The sequence below is a fragment of the Leptonychotes weddellii genome, chromosome 9 (assembly GCF_054177405.1).
Source record: "Leptonychotes weddellii isolate Sample4059 chromosome 9, ASM5417740v2, whole genome shotgun sequence".
In the NCBI taxonomy this organism is placed as follows: domain Eukaryota; kingdom Metazoa; phylum Chordata; class Mammalia; order Carnivora; family Phocidae; genus Leptonychotes; species Leptonychotes weddellii.
This window is the reverse complement of record NC_138377.1, coordinates 25,096,254-25,105,259: the sequence shown is the minus strand read 5'-3', so window position 1 is coordinate 25,105,259 and position 9,006 is coordinate 25,096,254. Positions and strand designations below refer to the sequence as shown.

The following is a 9,006-nucleotide window of genomic DNA, read 5'->3' as shown; positions in this document are numbered from 1 at the left end:
GGAGAGGGAGAAGCAGGCTCCCCACTGAGCAGGGAGCCCGATGTAGGGCTCGATCCCAGGACCCTGGGACCATGACCTGAGCCGAAGGCAGACGCTTAACCAACTGAGCCACCCAGGCACCCCGGTTTATTTTATTTTAAAGAGAGAGTGTGTGCGCGCAAGCAGGGGGAGGGGTAGAGGGAGATGGGGAAAGGGAGAGAGAATCTCCAGCAGACTCCCCTCCGAGTGCGGAGCCTGACATAAGGCTCTGTCCCAAGATCCTGAGATCATGACCTGGGCTGAAACCGAGAGTCAGATGCTTAACCGACTGAGCCACCCAGCGCCCCTACATTTAGTGCTTTTAAAAATAATTTTCCTTCTGGGGCGCCTGGGTGCCTCAGTCGTTAAGCGTCTGCCTTCGGCTCGGGTCATGATCCCAGGGTCCTGGGATCGAGCCCCGCATCGGGCTCCCTGCTCAGCGGGAAGCCTGCTTCTGCCTCTCCCACTCCCCCTGCTTGTGTTCCTGCTCTGTGTCTCTGTCTGTCAAATAAATAAATAAAATCTTTAAAAAATAATAATAATAATAATTTTCCTTCTGAAGTCCTTTCTTGGTCTAATAATGATAATTGACAATTAGGAAGTACAAACATACCTCAGAGATATTATGGGTTTGGTTCCAGACCACTGCAATAAAATGAATATCATAATGAAGTGAGTCAAATGAATTTTTTGGTTTCCCAGTGCATGTATAAGTTTGGTTTACACTATACTGTAGTTGACAGAATGTGTGATAGCATTATGTCTAAGAACCAACATACATCCCTTAATGAAAAAATATTGCTAAAAAATGCTAACCATCGGGCGCCTGGGGGGCTCAGTTGGTTAAGCGACTGCCTTCGGCTCAGGTCATGATCCTGGAGTCCCGGGATCGAGTCCCATATCGGGCTCCTTGCTCAGCAGGGGGTCTGCTTCTCCCTCTGACCCTCCCCCCTCTCATGCTCTCTCTCTAGCTCATTCTCTCTCTCAAATAAATAAATAAAATCTTTAAAAAAAAAAAATGCTAACCATCATCTGAGCTTTCAGCGAGTTGTGATCGGAGATCACCATGACAAATACAGTGATAATGAGACAGTCTGAACGATTGCAAGAATTACCAAAATGTGACACAGAGACACAAAGTGAGCAAATGCTGTTGGGAACATGGCACCAGTAGACTTGCTTGACAGGGTTGCCACAAACCTTCAATCTGTCAAAAACGGGAGTATCTGTGAAGTGCAATAAAGTGAGGCCCAATAAAATGAGGTATGCCTGCACTTGGTCAAGGGCTTTACATAGGGAAGATACTATAATGTGTATGGGCAGAAGCGGAGGCTCCAGGGGGTAAATGAATTGCTTCAGGTCATACAGGCCATAAGTAGAAGAGCCAGGTTTTAAACCTCGCTGCCAGATTGCAACTCCAGAGCATGTAACCTCTGTGCCACGCTGGCTTTCCAGGACCTTCTCTCTTCAGGACTCAATTTGGTCCACTTTCTTCTGCCTATTAAATCTGACTGGTGGGTATATTTCTTTTTGTTCTCAGCCTGCTCTTATCTAGATGTCACTAGGCCAGAATTGATAACCTCACTCAAATTAAATCATACATGATTAATATGACATCAGGAGTTTTTGCACAGAAAACTCATTTAGTTGTTCCATCTCTACACAACTTTGAAGGCAACATGACCATAAGGGCACGGAGTATTTTAAAAGTTAGACCAAAAAAGTTATGGCAAGGGTAGAAGGGGGGTCACAAGTGGTAATTTTCTGAAACAGTGCCTACTCTCACTGGTTGAAGATGAATTATTAGATGAAAACAATATTCATGTGCTCATGCCTTGTGTATTGCCTAATAGAATATTTTATCACTTTTTTTAAAGAATTTACTTATTTGACAGCACAAGAAGGGGTAGTGGCAGGCAGAGGGAGAGGGGGAAGCAGGCTCCCTGCTGAGCATGGAGCCTGATGCAGGGCTTGATCTGCTTAACCGACTGAGCCACCCAGGTGCCCCACATTTTATCATTTTTAACATATCAGTGTGTCAATTCTTGCTCCTAAGGCAGGGGGCATTTTGATCCCAAACACTTGAAAAACGGATGAGGACTGGTTTCACCCCAAGGTGACTATACAGAATGATTTTGGGTGTCCCCAGATATATATACCCTTTAGCCAGTGGCATACAGAATCTTTGGTTACAATGCCAGCATCCCAGAAAGAATACCGTATTAGCATTATCAGTTATTATAAATTGTCAAGGGATAGTGATTCTCATCTAATATGATGGCTTGTTGAAAAGCGGGAAACTCCCGTGTTTTGAAAAGGAAAGAGGACAGGACAAAATGTCAAAGGGTTTGGTCAAGGGTTTTGTCCTAGATGGACTTAGGGTCAGAAGACAAGTGTAAGGCCAGGTTCTGCACTTCCCAGCCCACCTGGTTTGCCTCAGTGTGCCAGTCTGAAAATAGAGTGTGATATCTGTTGTAATTTAGTGTAGATATGAAGCTCAAAATTAGGGAACATGTATGAAAGTTTTTTTGCAAGCTTCATAGTATTACACAACTGTGAAGGATTATCATTGATTTAGAGCATGGACTATTGCCCCTAAAGGTCAGTCTCTGGGGTCCCACAGTTAGATGGTGCATTGGACATTTAGGGAACAGGTTAGGAATACTGGGGCCCTTGGCAATTAAAAGAGAAGGTGGATAGAGAGGGAAGAAAAAAACCTATGTATGGAGTTTGGAGCCTCCATATTATCCAAATTTAAATGTTACCTAGACCAACATTGAGGCAAGGTCCTCTCCCAACAAATGGCCCCTTAAGAACCAAAAGCAGGAGGTGCCTGGATGGCTCAGCCAGTTAAGCTGTCTAACTCTTGATCTCAGCTCAGGTCTTGATCTCAGGGTCATGAGTTCAAGCCCTGTGTTGGGCTCTGTGCTGGGCATAGAGCCTACTTAAAAATAAATACTTTTTTTTAAAAAGCGCCAAAGCAGAGTGGCACATCCCAGGTGCCTTTATGTACGGACACCATAAGAAACTGAGGAGCGCCGGGGTGGCTGTTGGTTGGGTGCTTCCCTTGGGCTCAGGTCATGATCCCGGGGTCCTGGGATCGAGCCCCGCGTCCAGCTCCCTGCTCAGCAGGGAGTCTGCTTCTCCCTCTTTCTCTGCTCTTCTGCTCCTCTCCGCTGCTCATTCTCTCTCTCTCTCTCAAATAAATAAAATCTTTGAACAAACAAATAGACATAAAAGAAATCGAATACACAGCATCCTGTAGTCCGTCAAACCTGGCATAACTGCAGACCAGGTAATCTGGTAAACAGCTATCACTAGCATTATCTCTGCACCTCTAGGAATCTGGCTAGACAGGCAGGAGTCAGGTTAGAAGGGTTAGGCCACATGCCTCCACGTAAAGCCTAATAGAAGAATCCAGATTCAAATGAGTGATATCTCAAAGGTTCCAAATTTAGTTCCACCTTTCGGTTCACCTTCCCAGTCCCCTGCCCTGACCCCCTGATCTGGGACCTTTATTCTGCAGAAATAATTGAAGTGGGCTGAATAATTCAAGCTAAAAAGAGTAATACCTTGCTTTTTCCTTGTTATTAAAGCAGCAGAAACCACCAGAGGAGGCTAAAAAGCAATAAACCTTATTAGCACAGTATTTCTGAGAGCTTTTAAAAAGTAATAGACTCACCTCCACCCACAGATTCTCAAGTTTTAAGGTAGGGCCCAAGAGGGGACAGTCAGCTTCCAGGACAGTATTAATGGTTAAGGACCTTCTGTAACAAGATCATTTGAGAAGCTTGTTAAAATGCAGAATTCTGTGTCCTACATCCCAGAATATTGATTCAGTAGGTGGTAAGTGAAGCCTAGAAATCTGCATTTCAACCAGCTCTCACAGGTGTTTATACACATTAAATTCAGAGAAGCCACAGCCCCAATAGGTATCTGTGGGGGGTATGAAGGAAGCATGATGGTGGGGAGAGCAGGATCAGGGAACACAGCCTCTTAACCTGGTTCGTTTCAGACCCCTCCCCGCTGCTGCCTCTTTCTCATCAGAAAGGTCCTTCATTTCTCCCCCTCTACTTTCTAATTACTGTTCCTTGCCATGCCCTTACACAGATCTACTACTGTCTTCTGAGATTACTACGGAAACTCTGCCATAAACATGATTCTGTTCTAACTCTTATCTTACAGATTTCAAAACTGAGGCCTAGAGAGAAGAGATACTATAAAGATCACAGTACTGGTTAATCCCTGAAGCAGTCCTGACCCCTTTGACACCTAATCCAAAATCTTTTCAACTACTTCAGACTGCCTCTCATTCAGCTGATGCTAAAAGCTCTTTTCAGATACTGGTAAAGTAGCAGTGTTTTGAAATTACCTTCAAGACGGCCTCCTGCAACTCAGTCTTCAAGGGGAAGCAAGGTTCTGCATCTTAAACCTTCCTTCCTTTCTTAGGTTCCAAAGCTGTTTATATTGGTTACCAGGCAACCACCTCTTTAGAATTCCATGGGTCTACTGACAGAATTTGCAGGTTCAATCAGTGGTATCCTCAGCTATTTATTTAATTTCCTCTTGTAAACAACTTTGGGAAACTGCATTGTATTTATTGATGGATGGAACAACGGATTTCTTGGTCATTCTTTGAAAATAAACCTCTAAGTCTGTGCAGCTCAATATTTTTTCCCCTACAAGCATTCATAAGTCCTGCTGAGAAAGAGGAAACACATGAACAGCCCACTCTGGCATGCTTCAGATTACTAGGCTGATAGAACAAGTAGTAAAGTAGAATGGGTCTGTCTTTGGGGTCTTTTCCATTCCCCTTTCATCTCCACCTCCACTTAATCTCCTTCGATCACACAGTTTAATTCCATCTCTCCTGCTCCTCAAATCCTGGCTAGATGATCAGGTGGTGACACTGTTTTTACAAGGCGACTCTTCAAATCCCATATTTCTATTAGTAAAATCCCAGGCCTCCATAGGAGTTCCCTTATGAAAAGAATTTGTCCTGACAGCAGAAAAGATTTCTGGGCATGAGGTTCTGTCTGTCTTGTTGACCTGGGGCTGTTCAGGTGGTCGCCGGATCTTGCTGACCAACTTGAACACTCACTTTAGTGCCGGGGCTCAAGCTGTGCTTAGACCCTGGGACCCTTAAATAAAATCTTAAAAAAAAAAATATCCTGGGGCGCCTGGGTGGCTCAGTCGTTAAGCGTCTGCCTTCGGCTCAGGTCATGATCCCAGGGTCCTGGGATCGAGTCCTACATCGGGCTCCCTGCTCGGCAGGAAGCCTGCTTCTCCCTCTCCCACTCCCCCTGCTTGTGTTCCTGCTCTCGCTATCTCTCTCTCTGTCAAATAAATAAATAAAATCTTTAAAAAAAAAAAAATACCCTGAAACCCTTACAAAAGGGGGAAAAGACTGAAAGTCTTAAAATTAAACAGAATTACCATGTGATCTAGCAATTCTACTACTTATGAGTATATACCCAAAAGAACTGAAAGCAGGGATTCTTAAACAGGTATTTGTATACCCATGTTTATAGGAGTACATTCACAATGGTCAATGTGGAAACAATCCAAAATCCATCAGTAGATAAACGGGTAAACAAAATGTATTGCATACATACAGTAGACGAGCCTTAAAATGGAGGGAAATTCTGATACATGCTACATATATGGATGGACGTGAAAGACATAACTGAAATAAGTCAGACAGAAAAGGACAAATACTGTATGATTCTACTTATATGAGGTACTTCGAATAGTCAAATTCCTAGAGACCAAAAAAAAATGGTGGTTTCCAGGGCACCTGGGTGGCTCAGTCGGTTGGGCGACTGCCTTCGGCTCAGGTCATGATCCTGGAGTCCCGGGATTAAGTCCCGCATCGGGCTCCCTGCTCGGCAGGGAGTCTGCTTTGCCCTCTGACCCTACCCCCTCTCATGCTCTCTGTCTCTCATTCTCTCTCTCTCAAATAAATAAATAAAATCTTTAAAAAAAAAAAAAATGGTGGTTTCCAGGGGATGCAAGGGTTTTCAGCTTGGGCGATAGAGTTCTGGAGACAGTGGTGATGGCTGCGTAACACTGTGAGTGTACTTAACTATACACTTAAAAATGGTTAAAATGATAAGTTTTAGGTTTGTATAATACCACCATTTTTAGAAACCCTATTTAATTGTGAAAGCCATGTTATTTTTTTTCTTTTATCTCTTGCTCTTTTTTTTAAGTAGGCTCCATGCCCAATGTGGAGCCCAAGGCAACCCTAAGATCGAGACCTGAGCTGAGATCAAGAGTCCGATGCTCAACCAACAGAGCCACCCAGGCACCCCAGCCATGTTATTTCTGACAGAAATTCTGGACAAAGAAGAAAATTAAAACTATCCAAAATACCTCAAAGCCTAAGAAACAACAGTTTGGGTAATTGTTGACTAGTTTTTTTTTTTTAAAGGTATCCATACACATTTTTTAAGGTTATATGGATCTCTACCTGCTTTCAATGTCATGAGAGTTTCCTCATCATATTCTGCTATAACATCTTTTTTTTTTTTTTTAAAGATTTTGTTTATTTATTTGAGACAGAGAGAATGAGAGAGAGAGAGCACATGAGAGGGGGGAGGGTCAGAGGGAGAAGCAGGCTCCCTGCCGAGCAGGGAGCCCGATGCGGGACTCGATCCCGGGACTCCAGGATCATGACCTGAGCCGAAGGCAGTCGCTTAACCAACTGAGCCACCCAGGCGCCCTCTGCTATAACATCTTTAATGGCTACATCTCTTCTGTTATATAACTGCATCACAATTAAATTGATTAAACCAAATTTATATTGCTAGTTTGTTTCTCACTTTTCCTCTATTAAAACAACAATATGGGGCGCCTGGGTGGCTCAGTCGTTAAGCGTCTGCCTTCGGCTCAGGTCATGATCCCAGGGTCCTGGGATCGAGCCCTGCATCGGGTTCCCTGCTCCACGGGAAGCCTGCTTCTCCCTCTCCCACTCCCCCTGCTTGTGTTCCCTCTCTCGCTGTGTCTCTCTCTGTCAAATAAATAAAACCTTTAAAAAACAAAAACAAAAAAACCCCAACAATATGATAAGCATCCTTATAGCCAATATATACCTACATTCACAAATACTTACTTAGGAGAAATTCCTAGAAGTGGAATTGTGAGTCAAAGGGAATGTACCTTTTAAATATTTTTTTTTAAGGTCATACCAGTTTCTGCATCCATCAACCATATATGAATATGTTTTACAAATCTTTAACATAGGACATATCATGTAAGAACAATTAAAGCATAATGGTTCAGAGCACAGACTGGAATCTGATTGCAAAGATATAAATCCCAGTATTTCAGGACACCTGAGTGGCTCAGTCGGTTAAGCATCTGCTTTCTGCTCAGGTCATGATCCCGGGATCCTGGGATCAAGTCCTGCATCAGGCTCCTTGCTCCGTGAGGAGCCTGCTTCTCCCTCTGCCTGCCACCCCCGCCTGCTTGTGTGCGCATGCACTCTCTCTCTGACAAATAAAATCCTTAAAAATAAATAAATCCCTTAGGGCGCCTGGGTGGCTCAGTCAGTTAAGTGACTGCCTTCAGCTCAGGTCATGATCCCAGGGTCCTGGGATCGAGTCCCGCATCAGGCTCCTTGCTCCGCGGGGAGCCTGCTTCTCCCTCTCCAACTCCCCCTGCTTGTGTTCCTTCTCTCGCTGTCTCTCTCTCTGTCAAATAAATAAATAAAATCTTTAATAAATAAATAAATAAATAAATAAATCAATAAATAAATCCCAGTATTTCTAGTTGTTTGATCTTCAGCAAATCAGTTCCTCTCTTCCTCAAGGCCTTAATTTTCTCATAAGGTTCTTGTAAGGATTAAGAACTATAATTATTTACTTTCTTTAGTTTTGTGCACAGAATACACTGAAATATTCCACAGAACCAGTGCAAAACTAATTAGAGCTACAGGGAACTGCATGATTAATAACCAGCAGGACATAAGAACATTTGAAACTAGGTAAAAAGGGTTGGTTGGGAAGGTCCTTGAGGGTGGTCTCATGGGGAGCAGTGGCAAACAGGTGTGGGCTTGAATCGAGCTTAAACAATTTGCAGGTTTCTCTAATAAATATGAAAAAATCAGGAATGTAAAATCAAATACAAGGTCATGGAAAGGGCCTTAAGTTTGATGAAGAACCCACCACTAGGTGGAACCCATCCATAGCTTATGAAGAAGTGGGGAAAAGGTGAGAGGTCCCAGATGAGAGAGAGAACATTTGCCTAAGTACAGCAAACTCGACAAGGCAGTATAATAACTATGATCTCACTCGGCTATTTTTACACCTATAAGGAATGAAGCTGTGGTTACACAGCTAGTAAAACTCCAGGCCCCTTAAATGTGGGGATGGGGGAGGAAGTTAAGCCTATACACAGGTAATACACAAGCAAAACACCATGATGCACACTTTTAAAGGTCTTATGATAATTAATGACAGTGAATTACTCAACAAACTGATAAAATTCAATTCCTGTCCTGCAGTCCTCTTAGCTGTTAAGAATTTGGCGACCAGGAGTGTGGTCGCGGCTGCTCGACCCCGGACCCCTGCACCACGGCGGAGGAGGGCCTGGAAGCTCTGAGGAAGCAGAGGCCGGCGGGACTGCGGGCAAAGCACGGGGGTCCTGGCGATGCAGCACAACGGGAAACAAAGCACAGGGAAGCAGAAATGAGAAACAGTATCTTAGCCCAAGCCCTGGATCAGTCAGCCAGGTCCCGCTTCAGTAACTTAGCACTTGTAAAGCCCGAAAAACCTAAAGCAGTAGAGAATTACCTCATACAGATGGCAAGATAGGGACAACTAAGTGGGAAGGTATCAGAACAAGATTTAATAGAAATCCTTGAAAAAGTAAGCCAACAAACAGAAAAGAAAACCACAGTTAAATTCAACAGAAGAAAATCATGGACTCTGATGAAGAGGACGATTATTGAAATTTAAGATGTTTAGAGACTGGAACTTAATGGAA

General features: G+C 43.6%; 1 pseudogene; it reads left to right on the top strand.

Annotated features, from left to right (window-relative positions):
• Positions 1–5,562: 5,562 nt before the first annotated feature.
• Positions 5,563–8,997, top strand: LOC102740758 (programmed cell death protein 5 pseudogene; annotated as a pseudogene).
• Positions 8,998–9,006: the final 9 nt, after the last annotated feature.